We start from the raw sequence: 20,041 nt of genomic DNA on the forward strand, positions 1-20,041 counted from the left end.
ATATTTTAAAAGTAAAATTTATTTAAAAAGCTATATATAATACATGAAAATATTAATTTTTTTATTTAGATATGTATTTAAAATTATATTATTTATTTTGTTTTTCTAAAAAAAATTGAAAAAAATAAAAAAATAAATATTTTCATGTATTATATATAATATTTTAAATAAATTATATTTTTAAAATATTTTTATAAAAATTATATTATATATAATATCTTTAATAAAAATAGTTAGTTAATAAATTTTAAATATAATAATCTAATTATTTGTCAAGTAATATAAAATAAAATTTTAATTTTTTTATATTTTTATATTAGTTATAGTTTAAAATATTATTTTAATATCATTTTTTAATATTATAAAAAAAGTTTTGCATAATAATTAATTTTAATAAATAAAAAATACTCATATATTTTATATTTAATTATTTAAGAATAAAAAATTTTGTTGCCGTTTAAAGTATTGTGTATTAAAGTATTGCCATTTAAAGCATTTATTTATGTACTAGGATATTGATGATTGGATTTTTGATGGTATAGAATTTCACTATTGAATTCTCGTTGCAAGTATAGTTTTTAAACCAATCAATAATCCTTTCATACAAAAAGTTGTTTGTCACTAGTACAAACCCCTAAATTTATAAACCGAAGTATTGAACCTCGGGTCGTTCTCCCTAGGAATTACAATAAAGTGTCTTGTTATTGGTTATGAGTTATTTTTGGGGTTTTGATAAGAGGCATGAAAGATAAATAACAAGGAAGTAAACTAATAGCTAAAAAGGTCTTGGCAAGGGTTGGTGGTCAAGGATCTCTATCCTAATCACTAACCACAATATGAGAATTGGTAAGGATTAATCCCATTAAGTCATCCTCTAACTAGTAAAGGAAAGTCAAATGAGTTATATCAATCTTAGTCCATATGTCCTAACTCTCCACTAATTCAATTAGTGAGAACTAGAGTTGATGGCTCCCAATCATCAATTACTTGGACATGTAACTCAAGAGTTCCTAAGTTACCTTTCCAAGCCAAGAGCATAAAATTCTATTCTAAAATCCAACCAAGCATTTCATCAAATACTTGGAAGGCATAAAAGGAAAGCATATGAAATCTAAAACAAGAATGAAATCTAACAACAATTATTGTAATGAATTAACAACAACAATCAAAAGGAACACAATTATTATGAATTACCTCAAATTGAATTGAAAGAAAAGAGAAGAAACAAGAGTAGATCTACAACAAAGCATAAGAACGATATAAAGGAAATTACAACAAAAGAATGGAAGAATAATGAATGTAACAACAAAGAATTGAGAAGTAGAAGATGAAAGCATGAATTAAAACCTAGATCTAAGAACTAAGCATAATCCTAATCCTAATTCTAGAGAGAAGTGAGAGCTTCTCTCTCTAGAAACTACTTCTAACTAATCCTAATGTGTAAAAATGATTAAAAGTCCCTTTGCTCTTCAATCCTTGGCTTTAAATAGCATCTTTGGCGCCAAAGTTGGTTGGGATTGGGCCCCACAACTCCTGAGAATTCGCTGGACGTGAATTCACTTAAAAATCAAGTATCAGCATCGACGCGTATGCGCACAGCACGCGTACGCGTCCATGGGCCATTTCGCAAGGTGCGCGTAAGCGCCTGGTGCGCGCACGCGTCTATGGGCGAGTTCAACTCTTTGGCTTTTCATGATTTCTCCACTTTGCATGCTTTCCTCTTCACTCCTTTGATCCATTTCTAGCCTTTTCAATCTGAAATCACTAACAAATACATCAAGGCATCTAGTGGAATCAAAGGGAGATTAAAATCATCAAGTTAAAGGCCTAAAAAGCATGTTTTCACATCTAAGCACAAATAAGGAGACAATCACAAAATCATGCTAATTCATTGAATAAATGGGGGTAAAATGTGTTAAAATCTCCTAAAATCAATACAAGATAAACCCTACAAATGGGATCAACCTCCCCACACTTAAACCAAGCATGTCCTCATGCTTAAACTAAGAATGAAGTAAAGGGCATGACATTTATTCAATGGAACTAAACTATATGTAACCTATCTAAATGCAACTATCTAAATGAATGCAATTGTTTGGTCAAAATAAATCAATTTCCAAGAAGCATATATGCACAAGGGCTAAGGACTAGCAAGTCTAATCCACAATTAAATTGAGTTATTAAATATTTTTACAAACTTGCATGAAAGGAGATGATCATAGGTGGAAACATGTAATCGAGCAATCGAACCCTCACCGGATGTGTTTGCACTCTATTCGCTCAAGTGTTTAGGGTCGATTCACTCAATTATCCCCTAATCATGCTTTCCAAGATTTGTTCTTCTTCTAACAATCAACACATATTTCATGCATGCACACATCTATCATGAGGTCTTTTCTTTAGGTTGTAATTGGGTTAGGGTCAAGGTAGGATGCATATATGGTCAAGTGAGCTTGAACTTTGAATCTTTGATAAGCTTAAACTTTCCACCTAACCTATATAATAACCTATACAATTAAGTGCTAACCTAACTACCTATCCTTCTCACTTTTTCACATACTCATGCATTTTTTTTCTTGATCACAACACATATGCATTGACTTTTATTGAACTTTACTTTGGGACATTTTGTCCCCTTTTTATTTATTTCTTTTTTTTTCTTTTTTTCTTTCTTTTCCTTATTATTTTTCTTCTTCTTTTCTTTTTTTCTTTTGTTTTTCTCATTTTTTTATATATAAGAACATCAATGCATAAGGTTTTACATTTGATCCATACATGAGTATGCACCCAATTCCCAATATTTTCAATAACAATATAAAACTACCCTTTTATTCACCCAATGTCCCAAGATTCCCACACTTGAATGATACACACACTCTAGCCTAAGCTAATCAAAGATCCAAATAAGAACATTTATTTATTTTTCACTTTAGGGCTTGTAATGTGCTAAATTAAAGAATAAAGTGGGTTAATCGTAGGCTCAAATTTGCTAACAATGGAAGATAAAAGGTAAGGCCATTTGGGTAAGTGAGCTAATGAAACAATAGTCTCAATCATATAAATGCATGAATACACAAAATAATGGACATAAAGAATCAAACAAATCAAAGATGACAATCATAGAAAGAGAATAATTGCACACAAGAAGGAAAATAAGTGGTTATAAGATGTAACCACACCATTAGGCTCAAATCTCACTTACTTGTGTTCTTAGCTCAAAAACATGATCCGCAATATCAAGCAAGTTCTATGAAAAAGTTTCTCACTCAAATCAATTGAGGTGCCCTATAGATAATTTTCTCGAAAATCTCGAAAAATTTCATTATTTTGACTAAGCATATTATGTATATATATGCAAAATTAAGAAAACGCAACAAAAATCCTAAAAACCTAGAATGAAATGTAAAAGTGTTGGAATTAGAAACTTGTCACCCAAAATCGCCGATCAGTCGGACGACCTCCCCACACTTAAAAATTTGCACCGTCGTCGGTGCACTCAAAGATGAGTAAGGGGGTACGGCGACTCTCCGGATTGCTACCTTCAGCTGGTAGATCAATCGGCTGATGCGTATTATTTCTTCTTCTTTTGTTTTTGCTTGCGGTGCATCATTCATGAAAAAACAAAAATATAACACCATAAGATGAGAAGATATAAGAGCAAGGAAGCATATATTGTTGGAATGAGGTAAATCACTAGAATTGAGTGAGTGAATTAGTGTGACATGAATGTGTGTGAATTCTAAATTGCGCGGTTTAGAACGCATGTTAACATAAAAAGTGATGTCACAAAAGAAGTATACACCTCACTTATCCTAGTGTGCTTAAGATGCTTTAAGTGAACTTGTAAGGTGAAACAAGCATTGAAGAAGCATGAAAGCATTCAAGCTAAAAATATATGGATGCATATAATCATGAAACACAATGCATTAAGATAAATGCTCAACATCCAATATTAAGAGATTGCCTAATCAAAGAGTAGGGTTCAAATCACATGGTGGCCAAATCATGCAATTTAAAAAGATTAAACATGCTTGAAGGCATTTCTCATCACTTAGTATTCTTAAAAGGTAAGCATGAGAAACTCAAAACCAAGTAGCAAAATATAACCTCAAGAATAGAATCCAACAAAGATTATAAACATGATGATGTTAAGATAACATCCCTTTTTAATACTCAGCAGCAATTAATGGTAAACAAGAATAACAATCCAACACTTATAATGAAAAAGAGAAAATGAAATGAAAACTAACTAATCAACTAACTAAGCAACTAACTAACTAATTGGTTAACTAAAATAAATAGTTATCAATGGTGTTTGGGAGTGTTGGATGAGGGGTAGAAGAAGGGAAGAAGAAAGGAGGAGGAAAGAAATGGAAAGGGGAGAAGAAAAGAAACGTAGTGAAGGAAGGACATCCGTGCGTACGCACGCATGGCGCGCGCGCGCGGATGGTAGTGGAATGGGCACGACGCGTACGCGTATATGGCGCATCCGCGTTGATGGCTTATTTTGAGAGTGGCGCGTACGTGTCATGTGCGCGTACGCGCTAGTTGGTTTGTGCAAAAGGCACAGTACTAGCGCAGCTTAGGCACAACTCTCGGGTCAATGTATGGAGGAATGAAATTTTGCAATCCACGTGTACGCAAACATGGCGCGCGCGCGTGGATGGTCAAAAATGCTTGATGCACGCGTACGTGCGCAGTGCGCATACGCGTGGATGGTGCTCTATTTTTCAATTTTTTTCTATTTTTTTGCACCAATCCAAGCATTCCAAACCTCCAAACAGCTACCAAAACACCATAAAACCTTATATAACATACTAAACTACCAATTAGACTCAACAAACTCAACAAAATATGAAATTAAACTAATTCTATTAGTATGTACAAAAGAGAAAAAAATGAAAAGAATTTACCATGGTGGGGTGTCTCCCACCTAGCACTTTTGTTTATTGTCCTCAAGTTGGACTTATTGGGAGCTCCTCTCAAGGTGGCTTGTGCTTGAAGCTATCTTTGAACATCCACCAATGCTTGGTCCTCCATTGTGTCCCAAGATTCCTTATTTGTTGCACCTAGTGTTGATGGAGTTCTTCACAAGCTTGGGGCTCCCAAAATTGATTTTTCTTATGTGATCCGGGATCCCACACTTTATTTTGACACCCATCTTGAAGTTGATCATTATTATTCTATCCGGGTGGCATGACTTTAGAATTCTCATTTAAGCGACCAAACATCCTCCTAAACCCAAGCAATCTAGCTCTATACCAACCCTTACAATGCCAACCACTAACCATCTCCCTTTTACTCTTAAAGCCACAAATATATCTAAGTTGACCATCCATCTCTAGCAAACCATATTCAAGGGGAATGATAAAGTTTAAATATAAGCAATTTACCCACTTGAATGAAAGAATGGATGGTGGTGACTTGGGGAGAGGTGTCTCCAATATCCTTACAAACTCTACTCCCTTATATTCTTCCTTGGTTGCCTCCACCTCTTCACAAAATACTTCAACTTCAATCCTTTGTTCATCATTTTCATCTAACTCTTCTCCATCACTCAAGTCATATATGGGAGGAAGAGAGAAATCTACCTCCACATTGCTTTCTATCTCATTGGGAGAATGCTCTTCAAACTCAAAGGATTAACCACCAAGAAGATTGGATGCATGGTCTTCATCACCAAGGAAACTCAATTCTTGCTCCACTCCTTCCAAGACCTCATATAGAATATGCCTTGGAGATTGTGCACATTCCTCCTCAACATCAAATTCACTCTTTTTGGAGGGGTTCTCTTCAACTTTAGGTTCCCAAGGAGGTTCCGCATCTCCTAAGTCTTCAACCACTTCTTCCTCTTCTTCAATGATCATAGGCTCCTCCAATTGCTCTAAAATAAAATAACATTCCTCATTTTCCACCGGAGTTTCCAATCTCTCCTTCATGCTATGATTTTCAATTGACTCTCTACATGTGACCGTGGGAGTGCTTTAGGTGCTCAAATATTGGGAGACTAAAATGCTTACTACCTTAGTCAATGTAGCCACAAATTCGATTGTCTCCCTTTGCATTTCTCCTTGCCCTTGAAGTATAAGGCTAAGGGTTTCATCCTTTGAGGATTGGGGTGGATAGGAGGGTTCAATGTCTTAGAGAATGAGTTCATAATAGGAAGGTGGTTCTTCTTGGTAAGGATGTGGTGGTGTGTATTGAGATGGTTCTTTGGAGTAGTAATCTTGGAATGGTGGTTCCATGTAGGGCTTATATGGCTCAAAAGGTGGTTGGTATGGTGGATATGGATTGTGGTCATGTGAAGGTGTTTGGTGAAAAGAGGCTTGTGAGTGTGGTTGAGGTTCATGTTGAGGATATGATTCATAGGCATATGGTGGTAGTTCTTGAAAGTCATAAGAAGATTCACCGTAGCTATTGGATTGATATGCATCAAAAAATGGCTCTTCTTCATAGTGCATTGGTGGAGGTTGTTGCCATGAAAATTGATCATATGCATATGGCTCCTCCCACCTTTGGTCATCCCATCCTTGATGCATCTCTTCATTGTAATCTCCACTTCCTACAACATAGTTGTAATCAGACTCATAGCCAAAGTGAGAAGTCATGATGAAAAGAGAAAAAAAAATCAAAAGCTAATAGAAAACAAGAGAAACAAAATTCTACAACTAGCAAATAAAGCAAAAAGCAAGATATTCACACTATTCACATATGTACAATAACCAATAACATCACACCATTGCAACTCCCCGGCAACGGCACCATTTTGATGATTGGATTTTGATGGTATAGAATTTCACTATTGAATTCTCGTTGCAAGTATAGTTTCTAAACCAATCAATAATCCTTTCATACAAAAAGTTGTTTGTCACTAGTACAAACCCCTAAATTTATAAACCGAAGTATTGAACCTCGGGTCGTTCTCCCAGGAATTATAATAAAGTGTCTTGTTATTGGTTATGAGTTATTTTTGAGGTTTCGATAAGAGGCATGAAAGATAAATGACAAGGAAGTAAACTAATAGCTAAAAAGGCCTTGACAAGGGTTGGTGGTCAAGGATCTTTATCCTAATCACTAACCACAATATGAGAATTGGCAAAGATTAATCCCATTAAGTCATCCTCTAACTAGTAAAGGAAAGTCAAATGAGTTGTATCAATCCTAGTCCATAGGTCCTAACTCTCCACTAATTCAATTAGTGAGAACTAGAGTCAATGGCTCCCAATAATCAATTACTTGGACATTATTAACTCAAGAGTTCCTAAGTTACCTTTCCAAACCAAGAGCATAAAATTCTATTCTAAAATCCAACCAAGCATTTCATCAAACACCTGGAAGGCATAAAAGAAAAGCATATGAAATCTACAACAAAAATGAAATCTAACAACAATTATTGCAATGAATTAACAACAACAATCAAAAGGAACACAATTATTATGAATTAACTCAAATTGAATTGGAAGAAAAGAGAAGGAACAAGAGTAGATCTACAACAAAGCATAGGAACAACATAAAGGAAATTACAACAAAAGAATGGAAGAATGATGAATGTAACAACAAAGAATTGAAAAGTAGAAGAAGATGAAAGCATGAATTAAAACATAGATCTAAGAACTAAGCATAATCCTAATCCTAATTCTAGAGAGAAGTGAGAGCTTCTCTCTCTAGAAACTACTTCTAACTAATCCTAATGTGTAAAAATGATCAAAAGTCCCTTTGCTCTTCAATCTTTGGCTTTAAATAGCATCTTTGGCGCCAAAGTTGGTTGGGATTGGGCCCCACAACTCCTGAGAGTTCGCTGAGCGCGAATTCACTTAAAAATCAAGTATCAGCATCGACGCGTACGTGCACAGCACGCGTACGCGTCCATGGGCCATTTCGCAAGGTGCGCGTAAGCGCCTGCTGCGCGCGCGCATCCATGGGCGAGTTCAACTCTTTGGCTTTTCATGATTTCTCCACTTTGCATGCTTTCCTCTTCACTCCTTTGATCCATTCCTAGCCTTTTCAATCTGAAATCACTAACAAACACATCAAGACATCTAGTAGAATCAAAGGGAGATTAAAATCATCAAGTTAAAAGTCTAAAAAGCATGTTTTCACATCTAAGCACAAATAAGGAGACAATCACAAAATCATGTTAATTCATTGAATAAATGTGGGTAAAAGGTGTTAAAATCTCCTAAAATCAATACAAGATAAACCCTACAAATGGAGTTTATCAGATATTCTATATTTATTAGAATCCATCAATGCTCTTCTTTTATATTAGCCTTTGATTTTTATCTAATAAGATCTAATGGTCTATATAAATGTGGCTCATTCAATAAGCACATAATTGTTGAGCTTGTTTTAGCCATACCCTTAAAATGTCCTAAATTAACTAAAATATTGCGCTTATTTTAATAATATTACTTTATAAATTTGATTTTAATATATTGCTAATACAAAAAATGTATACATATATCTTATTATGTATTGTTATATTTAAAAACATTATTATTTGTAAAACCATTATAAAAATAGTTATTCAAAAAAAATACGTAATTGAACAATTATGTAAATAATTTATCCATCAAAATAAATACTATTTTAGTTCTCTTCTTATCCTTAGCTATTGTATAATTATTTTTATGCAAATTTTAACATGCAAATTTATAAGTCTTAAAATAAACATATATAATAACTATTATAATATATATAAAAGGTATATCAAGGAAAATATAGTAATAATTAGAAATAATATTGAAATATTATTTAATCTCGTTTTATATATGTAGTAATTTATTAATTAATGACAATCTTTTAAAATTTAAATAGAACTCAAATATATAATAAATTAGTTTTTTATCTGTCAGATTAAAGAATACCGTGAACAATAATAAAAAAAAATAGAATTAGAATGAATTATAACTATATTTCCTTAGAATTGCTAAAATTATACGAAATGCCAAACTTACTAAAAAGAAATCATACCTGTCCGATTTTAAATTACAAATCCAAACAAGATTTAACCTTTTTATTTCCATCAATTAGAGTATTTATGTCATGTATCGATTTAGTTTTTGAAATTTTAATTGCACTATTATTGTTTTTAAGATTGATCTCTATGTACTATAACGGTCCCTCAAGCGCTTTTCAATAGTGACTCGACAAACGGAATGATGAATTGACATTCTACGCTGAATACTGGTAAAACGACGTTGTTTGCTTTTGACGCCCAATGAAAGAAGATGCGATGTTTTATGTTGGCATCTAAAACAATTTTCGAATATATCAAAACGATGTTGCATTTGTTTTTATTGGGTGCTAAAAGCAAATGGTATTATTCAACCAAAGTTCAATGTGGCATTAGAGTGTTTTGCCTCACATTGTTTGCTAAGTCATTGCCAGAAAGGAGTTTAGGACTACTACGGTGTCTGGAGATTAATTTTAGGGATTATAATAGTGTAATTAAAATTTCAAAAGGCCAAATTGGTGCATGGTGTTAATATCAGGGAGTATTTTGGGATTTTGTTGAAGAAGTATGATATTTCAAAAAGTTTATTTCAGGATAATAACTCAAAAATAAATATTACATATTTTTGTTGTTATAGTATGCACCATGTGTAACGCTTATTTATAGGCCAAATATACAATTTAATTATAACTATTAAATCTATAACACTTAAACTATCAAAACTTACGCTTCCGGCTGCGTGATTCTGATAGTTCTGATGTTACGACGACTTTGAAAGTATTTAATACTAAAATATGAACTTGTTTAAAACTCATACCGAATTTTTCAAAAACATACATTCATACTTACAATATAAGTTACAATACTCACAGGAAAATATATATATATATATATATATATATATATATATATATTAATTTACAAGCATCTCATATCAAAATCTTATCCCTCTTACAAAACTTGCAAAGTTAAAGGCGAGGGAAACATAAGTACTAAACAATACAGAAATATCGTCTAACAGAAAAGAAACAAGCTCTTCCAAACTTCGTCGTCCGCAACCTGAAAAAGAAAAGACCTGTAGGGGAGTGAGAACATCATCCTCGAAAGGGTTCTCACTATAGGGTTGCAGAATTACTATAATAGGATACGCGAGATAAAATCGTTACAGTGATTAATAACCACCTTATGCATCTTTTCAAAAGCAAGGGCTGACTATATAAAAAAATTTTGAAATCTTTTTTGAAAGAGAAAACTGTTCATTTTCTAAAAATTCAAAAGCCTTTCGAAAGGTTTGTCTATGCTGAACCATATTAGTTTTTCATACTTTTCTAAACCAGAAACACAATACCAAAGCCAACCATCGGCCTATCTCATAATCAACCACGGCCCTAAGCCCAAACAATCCAAACGCAGCCAATCTACCATAATCCAACAGATTTTCAGTCGCAAACACAAGTAGGAGGCTCAAGCACAAACAAGCAGTTACATCAAGTAGAGAAATTAGCAATTAGACACAATTAATCACATAGAAAAACGAAGTACAATATGCACACCCAAACAATGTCACATAGATGCAAATGATGAATGCCTATCCTAGTGGTTGATGAGTCTCATTTGTCGGTTATAAAGCCAACCCGACAAGTCTTGGTAGCTAACCATTGGACTGTCCCTCTGTCGTGCATCCCCAACTCAAGCTATTCACAATCATAATCATAATTCACATCCAACACCCTCACTGGTGTATATTCACGGGGGCGAGATCATCCGGAACTTTCACAGTGTCCGGCCACACTTACGACATAGGGTCAACAGAGTATCGAGTCTCCACTTGGAGCACGTGGTGGCTAGCAACTGCTTTCACCCAGGAAAACTCGTATCTCAGATAGGTGAAGTGCAACAATCACTTTATCAAATCAATAATCATATACAGCCATAATTCATTATCATAACAGCCATTCCGGCTCATAACATAATAGCACTTCTACCATCCAACATCATCAAACATATAATCATCATTCAAGCCGTAAATCGCTTTTTTCTCAAATCACTTTACTTTGAAATCGAAATCAATTCTTTTCAGCCTTGACTTTAAAAACCATATTTCTCAAATCACTTCTAGCTTATAAGCCATCTTTCTCAAAAGAAATTTTCTCTTTCAAAACTAGCCACAATTCCGCAACATCCTTCTAAAATTTCCAAATGATTCAACAACTAGGCCAAATTAAAAATCTCTTCTGAAAGATTCAAAAATCAGTCATCCAAAAACAGAATTTGGTAATAGAAATTTCTCAGTAGAGTCTCAAGACTTTAGGGAAGGACAACTTATCTCAATTTCTTAAAATTATTGATCCTTGGTTTAAGTAAATAGAAACAGAATTTATTATAAAACCGAATCATATAAAGTCACAAATCCCAACCAAATCTTAAACCAATTCACTTGAAATGGAGCCAACCCATTTAAATCAAAACCACTTACAGGTTCCTTCTTAAAACCAATTCTCTGACTTCTTCCAAAATGTCACACTCAATTGTTCAATAAAAAATCCAATTTCCTTTAAAATCAATACAAGCTCCTCTGAACAAAATCCTTAAATCTAACTAAAAGCATAAGCCCTTTTTATATTTAAAATTAATATTAGAATATAATTCTTTTCTTCCGTGATTCAAAATGGTAAAGTAATTCCTTTCTAAATAATTCGAACTCAAGACATATAGTTTTTCTTAAATAAATTAAACTCGAAAATATAACTATTTTCTTAAGAAATCAAATAATACAATTTCTCAAATCCAAGCCTTTCTAAATAACTTTTCAAACAAAGTCTAAGATTTTTATAGAAATTTCGGCAGCACCTCCCATAAAACTTGGACTTTGCCACCCTTTTCGGTCCCAACCAAACCATTCCACAATCCTTTTCAATGGTCCAAAACCAAAAATCAGTTCGAAGCAAGCTAAATCCAACATTCACCTCATTTTCATATCTCAAGGAAACCGTCTCAAGATCAAATCATTATCAAGTGACAAAACTCAGTTCCAAAATTTTAAAGAAACAGTTCAACAGCAATCTATTTATCAAAACCAAACAATAATACAATCAAACATATAATAATATTCATCCAAAATAGCCAGACAATACATAAGACTTGTACAATCACTAAACAGTATATTTTCCACATCGATATCCATTTATAACAACTCCAAATTATAAAATTGAGATTTTTGAAAAGCCCCTACATCGACAAATTGAAACCATACCCAAACGCCTCACCAAGTTCCTTTCGCCTCAACCCGAACGAATGGTAACCAAAACCTCGGCTCCGCTTGCTCTCTCAAAGGCGGAAATAGCTTCAAGCACCACAAGCAAACTCAGATTCTAACTCCTAAAACCATTAACATCACAAATACTTTATTACACGGAACAGAACACTAACGCAGGGCTTTCGAAACAGAAAAACTTACTGAAGTAGCGAAACGAAACAGCGGCGGGCTCTGAAATAGTTTAGCAGCGACGACTGGACTCCAGCAATGGTGAATGAAACCCACATACAGAGACGATAAAGTTCCCTGAATCTTAAACGAATGAAAACCAAACTCGAAACCCTTACCGGCAAAGGATTTCAGTGGCAGCAGCAGCAACCTCAGCGCCAAACTACTCGTAGCAACAACAACAGCTCTACCCGCGACATGCAATAACCTGAACTCATCCTTACGTTATCAAAACCTCAGGATTTCTACCCAATCATAACAAAATACAGATTTTCAAGGATTCCGGAATGTAAATGCTTATCGCAACGAGAAATAAGAACGGAGCAGCTTAGGATAGGCCCATCCCATCTCTCCTTCTATTCACAGGCTACCTCCCTCCCAGCTCGTCACAACGGTGATGGCAGACTTGGTTTAACGGTGGCTGGGCAGCGGCTTGAATGGCACCCAGGAGCTGGCAGCAGCGGTGACATTAACCAAGCACCAGCACCTCCCTCTCGCACATCCTCTTCCCTCCATCAACCGACGACGGCAACAGGAGGCACGGCGATGCCTTCCCTTTCTCAGCGGACCAGAGCAGCAGAAGCGGAGGGGGTTCATCTTGCTTATCTCTTGCTACTGGCATGAACAACGACTACATAGGCTTCGGCAACAGCTCCATCATCGACAATGACGGCGACCTCAACTGATGATAGCGACGGCGTTGCGGCTTGACGACAGTGGAAACAACGCCTCCTTCTTTATCGCGGTTTCCCTCTCAACGCCTCTCTCTCTCTCTCTCACCTCTAGGCTTCCTCCTCTGCGACAATAATGGCGGCGACGACATGCCTCCTCACACGCGGCAATTCAGCGGCAGCTTCATGGGTTGGCGGCGACGCGGTTAGGTCGCAGCAGCAGCGTGGTGACGGTATACAGAATTATAAGAACTCAGGGTGTAGATAAATTTATGAGAATACGGTATGCAAACAAAATTGCAAAAATTTAGGATGCAAATGAAGCGGTAGAAATTTAATATGCAGATAAAATTATAGAAATTTGGAGTGCAAATATAACTACAAAGAGCAGGCCAAAATGTGTAAAGTTAGTGCTGTCGATGACAAAATAAGTGTTGAAAATGTGATAAATTTAGAACAAATAATAGGACATAAAATCTATGCTAGGAACAAAATTGTAGAAAATAGACATAAAAAGGAACCAAGACGGATAAAGAATAAAATAATAGTGATAGCGATATATCATGATCACAACATCCAACGATAACTAAAAAGAAGCAACAAAAATATGAGCAAAATTTGTTTTCAACAGAGAGTTTAAGACAATAATCTCAAAAGGTTCAAATAAGATATGAGATTGTTATATCATATTAGAAATTTTTATAATTATTTAAGAATAAATATCTAATATTTTTGTCATATATGTACAATGAGGCCAAAGAGACAATGTCTAATCATAAATAACCAAGTTAACCTAATATCAAACTAAATAAATATAAAATCAATATAAAATATACTTAGATACTATATTAATATATAATATTTTGAATATATTCTATTATTATTATTATTATTATTATTATTATTATTATTATTATTATTATTATTATTATTATTATTATCCTAAATTGGATATTTCTATTTAGGAGTTAAATACTTACAATTTGCTACAAGAGCATTAAAAGTTTTAGTTTATTTTTATAATTATTTTTTAATACTTAAATGAATAAAAATTTTAGAATATAATTTGAAATGAAATGATAGTGAGTGTAATATAAGATATGAGTGGTATGGGAGATGTAACACCTCATTACCCTAAACCTTACCTCTAGCCGTAAAGCAGATGATAATAAAGTGCTACGACAGTTCTAAAGTTTATAATATATAATATATATATCCAAGAATTCATATAACTAGAAGCCCGATGAAGTAGTAAACTCAAAGTTTCTTAAAGCGGAATTACGAAACGCGAAGCGTTCACACACGATAACTAAATGCATAGGCATAGACGAACAAAACATAATATATATAATTTATAAAGAAATTATTTTTAACTGGATTTTTATTACAAGTCTTCTTGATAAGCCTCAAACATTTTATAGTTACAACTTTGAAGTAGCAGTGAGAACTGTTAATACGTTGGTCAGCCCAAATCGTAATCCCGGTTGTAAGTCCTAGAAAGGCAGTGAATCTGTTGGTTAACGAGGGTGGTCCCGTAGCTCACAAAGTTCTAACCATAAAATGGCTAGTTTATTGAGAACGATGAGTCGTTTAAATCTAGGAAAAAATAATTCCTTAGTAATAAAAACAGATAATGATGAAGCCTCCACCTCTGAAACTAAAAATGAATTAGAAATAGCCAAATTAGAAGAAAGTTTTCATAATTGGAATATACCTATAGTAGAAAAAGATAAAATATGTAAAAAGAGAAACTTCTGGGAAGGAAGAAATTATGAAATCCACATGTTAGAATATTGTAAACCAGGAACGAGTAGTAATAAAATTATCACCATCTTAGAAGAAGATAAATTGAAAGAACATAGCAGTAAAGGATATAACTTCATCCATATAGGATTAATACAAGTAGCCATAAAGCCTAATTTTAGAATAGGAATTAATCTGCCTATATTATTAACCTTAAGAGATACCAGATTAAAAAATTTTAGTGATTCATTAATAGGAATATTAGAAAGTAACTGTCATGATGGACCAGTTTTTTTTTAATTGTTACCCAAATTATGCTATGAATATAAAAAATGAATACACCTGGCAAGCCTTAAAATTGCAAGTAACATCTGATGAGACCATTATAAATGAGAAATATGATCCATTCGAAATAATCTATAGGATATATTATAAAATTACTAAAGTTGATTATGACTTTAGAGCATTAAGACAATTCTCAAAAGATGAAACAATAATTATGCATGCAAATCTAAAAAGATCTAATATACAAACACCTAGAAGATTAAGACATGAAGAATTAAAAAGTGGTATGCCTGAAGAATAGATAATACCTGATGGTATTGAAGAACCACAAATACAAAATACTAGAATAAGGGAAATAATAAGAGAAGGACCTGATATTAGAATTAGGATGAATAGATCCCAATCATTAAGAATTTCTGATAATGTTGAAACTATTAGTCATAAAAATTCTATAGATAACTCATCAATAGGAAATATTGATGATATTGTAGGAATTGACAACAGAAGGCCACATATAGCCACTGTTGTATATAAATCACCTTCAGAATTTGATCCAAGAAAATCACAAGTTTTATCAGTAATTATAAAGGAAGAACCATTTGAGATTGATAAAGAGTGGATAAGACAAGATTTTAATACTGATTATAATAAATCACTAAGAGATTGGTATTTTACCAACCATTCAGAAAATGAAGTTATTAGACTAAGAGAACTATTCTATGATTTTATGAAAGAAAATAGAATTAGCTTATACTTCTTTGACTGGTACGTTAATTATTACTCCAAACCCGATAAGAAATTATGTCCTTTAACAAAGCCAACTGTTGTTTGGAAAACAAGCTCAGGATCAGTAATAGAATCTGAATATCCCCCTAAAGAAACTATTAAAATACCAATTGGAAAAGACTTAGAAGTTGAAGCAACACCCTATAAAGATAGCAATGCAGATGGAAATATAAAAAAAAAGAGATATTAAGAAATTACATCAGCAATTAAACTTTACTAATACCATGTTAGATATAATGAAAAATCAGTTAGGAAGAATGAAAAATATGGAAAAAGTTATTAAGGTAGAAAAACCCATAGAAAAACCTATATATAAATTACAAAGTTTAGATAATATTAGCTTAAAATCTAAAGTAGAAACAGAAGTTGAAGAACTAAAAGAAAAACTTAGAAGTATTAGTCTAGGAAAATTAACAAAATACATTGCAAAAGGAAGAAGAATTAGAACTAAATAAAATATCCTATAAAAGAGATTATCCTAAAGCCAGAAATTATTATCCTAGACCATCACCAGTAGATGTAGGCCTAGAAGAACGAACACAATTAGTACAAAATAGTTTGTCAGGATCAGACTTAGTAGAATGGAATATAGATGGATTAAGTGAACAAGCCATTTTAGATCAAATGTGTAATATGACTATGGCTGCAACTGCCTATAAGATGAGAAAAGCCTCTGATAAAGAAGTAGCAATTATGATAACCCAAGGATTTACAGGACAATTAAAAGGTTGGTGGGATAATTTTCTCAGCCTCCAAGAAAAAGAATTAATTATTAATAGTATTAAACAAGAAGATCAGTCACCAGACGCTACATCCACGTTAATATATACCATTATTAAAAATTTTGTAGGAGATCTCAGTATTTTTAAAGATAGAATATATACTCAATTAATGAATTTAAGATGTCCAACTATGTCTTATTATAGATGGTATAAAGATGTTTTTATGTCAAAAGTTATGATAAGAGATGATGCACATGCGCCTTTCTGGAAAGAAAAATTCGTAGCAGCCTTACCAAAATTATTCTCTGAAAAAGTATTACAAAAACTACAAACACAGTTTGGGACCCAGATTCCCTATAATTCATTAACCTTTGGACAATTGCATAATATAATAGTATAAACAGGTATAGAAGTATGCACAGATACCAAGATACAACAGAAAATAAAACAAGAAAGTATCACGGGAAAAAGAGAGCTAGGCACTTTCTGCTACCAATATGGAATAACTCCTGAAAAAGCACCTAGTGGACAGCATAAAGTTAAAAAAAATTTTTTATAAAAAACCTAAATATAATATAGACAAACCCCTTTATTATGAAAAGAAATATCATAAAAAATTACATAAAACCCCTAAAGGGAAACCTAAATTTTCGAATACGAAAAAACAAATAACATGTTGGAAATGTAAAAAACAAGGACATTATGCTAATAAGCGTACGACAGAACAAAAAATAAATAAAATAGAAAATAAAGAAATTAAGCATGCTTTGACATCTATACTAATCAATTCAGAGTCAGAAGAAGAATCAAGTTATGAGGCTTCTTCTGAAACTGAAGACTATTTTATACAACAATTAGACTTTATGTCAGAAGAAGAGAGCTCAGGAGGAAATAGTGGAAAGGAGGAACAGGATAATAATAATTGTTTAGGAATAGGATTATGTAACTGTAGAAACTGTGAAAAAACTGTAAATATTTTAACTAAAGAACAAACTTCTACACTAGTTAAAATAATTGACAAGTTAGAAGATACACCATTAAGGGATGAGTTTATAAGACAACTAGCTGAATTAGTTAAAAAAGAAGAAGAAAGTAAGCAAGAAATAAGACCAATAGAAATAAAAGAAATTTATAATCGTTTTAAAAACCCACAAGAAGAAGTTTCCCTTAATTGAAGTTATAGCTCCAGGATACACAAGGTAATAATTAAAGTAAACAAGATATATATAAGTATGATATACAAAAGAGGACTAGTCACAGTCTGCGGAGTTTAGGCCAGCTAGTCAAACTGAATACAATAGAGTTTTGAAGTTTAAAATAACAACAACTTATCTTTCAAGGTTTTCAGAAATAAAGCCTCTAAGGCAACAAAGTTAAATACACAAAAGATGAGAGAACTACAACATAATAATCAAAATACAAAAAGATAGCAAAAGATCCTCTGCTCTGTCACCATCCTGCAAGTCACCGAGGTGGGTTATGACCTGCATCTGAAAAGCAACAACAACATATGGTACGAGAACCCGAGATTCTCAGTATGGTAACAGTGCCCAATATGTAAGATGTAAGGTTTCGAGATGCCGAAGGCAATCCTAGAACTTCACACCAAACAGATATTCAAGCTTAACAAAATAAATAACTTAAACTATAAACCATAAATATGTTATCTAAACTTAGGAGATTTCTAACTAATACTAATCACACATATGTATTCCACAGCCTTCGTCAACCTAACCTCCGTGCGATCTCTATTGCCACCGCCTCCTAATCCTCCTTAACGCCAGACAATCACAAGTATATACAAGTAAATAACACACAGGTAATATTCATGTATAGCAAGTAAACAATTAACATTTAGGCATGTTATTCAAATAGGCATAACTCAAGTAATCAGAGCAAGCAAGCATGTAGAAGATGCATATGATAAATGTCTGTTCTATTGGCTCGTGATATCACTTGTCGGTCCATAAATGCCAACCCGACACATCCTTTCGGATGTCGCCTTCCCTGCCACGCCAGGGATATAGTGCCCTGCACACTCATGCAGTAGAGAATCTACTACAGTAGGGATATAGTGCCCTGCGCATTCCTGCGATAGAAGATCTGCCACGCCAGGGATATTATGCCCTACACACTCATGCGGCAGAAAATGTTATCAATCATAATTTCATCTTAGGGATATAGTGCCCTACACACTGTCATTCCATATCCGACAAGTTCACCATCTTTTCATCTCCATCTATTCTCAACCTTCAAGCCTCAGAATCCCAAGGAAATAGTATCCTGCACACTCTTACAGCAGAGAATCTGCTATGCCAGGGATATAGTACCCTGCATATTCTTGCAGGAGAGAATCTATTATGCCAGGGATATAATGTCTTACACACTCTTATTCTCCAACGGATTCATTGTCCTTTTCTAGGTTCTCAAGTTCCAATCTCATCATTACCATCATCAATCCTCAAGTTCCTCAAATACGACATAATTATTCCATATCTCAAAGTCTCGTCAAAGAAATATCTCACCACACCACATTCACTAATCTCGTCCACAAACCTTCCAAAGCCTAAGTCATCGGCTCTAAACTCATATCAAAGAAAATTACCATTTCAAATTAACTATCCCTTCTTGACTAGTCATAGAGTCTAATTACTAGCCACAAGTTTTAAGGAAAAGTTATGGAAGTTTGGAAAGCTAGAGAACCTTTAAAAGTGAAGAAAAATCATTTCTTCAGCAAAACAGGGTATATGCATACGCATGTCCAAGTATGCGTGCGCACACTTCAGTTTTGGACCATCATGCGTACACATACTATAAGTTTGCGTACACATGGGTGCTGGACAGAAACCATCACCCGCGTATGGCGCAGGAGATTGCGTACGCATACCTACTTTTGGCCCATCTCACATACGCATACATAGGGCGGCGTACGCATGAGAGCCTAGCAGAGACGCATGCCTGCGTATGGGGGTGCTCGCGTACGCATGCCATCCAAGAATTGCAAAATTCTGTAAAGTTACAGAAATCAGTTTTAAACACCAAACTTTAAATGTTCATAACTTCCTCTACAAAAGTCAATTTTCATCAAACTCTATACCAATTTAAAGATCTTCAAATGAAATTTAATTTAAGACAAATTTTAACCAATTTCAAAAACAGAGGCTCAAGTTATGATCCGTCAAAGTTTACCAAAAACTGATTTTTACCAAATTCAACAAAATTCTCTAATTTCCAATACTTCAAATCCAAACCAAAACAAATACACCTAAAACCAAAACAAAGCCTCATACCAATATTTCTCAACCATCTCCCATCATTCACTATTAAAACCATTTAACCCTCACTAACTTACTTAGATTTTTATCAACCTCCTCGCTTCCTCAACTCAATCAAA

This window comes from Arachis hypogaea, chromosome 7 (genome assembly GCF_003086295.3).
Source record: "Arachis hypogaea cultivar Tifrunner chromosome 7, arahy.Tifrunner.gnm2.J5K5, whole genome shotgun sequence".
NCBI lineage: Eukaryota > Viridiplantae > Streptophyta > Magnoliopsida > Fabales > Fabaceae > Arachis > Arachis hypogaea.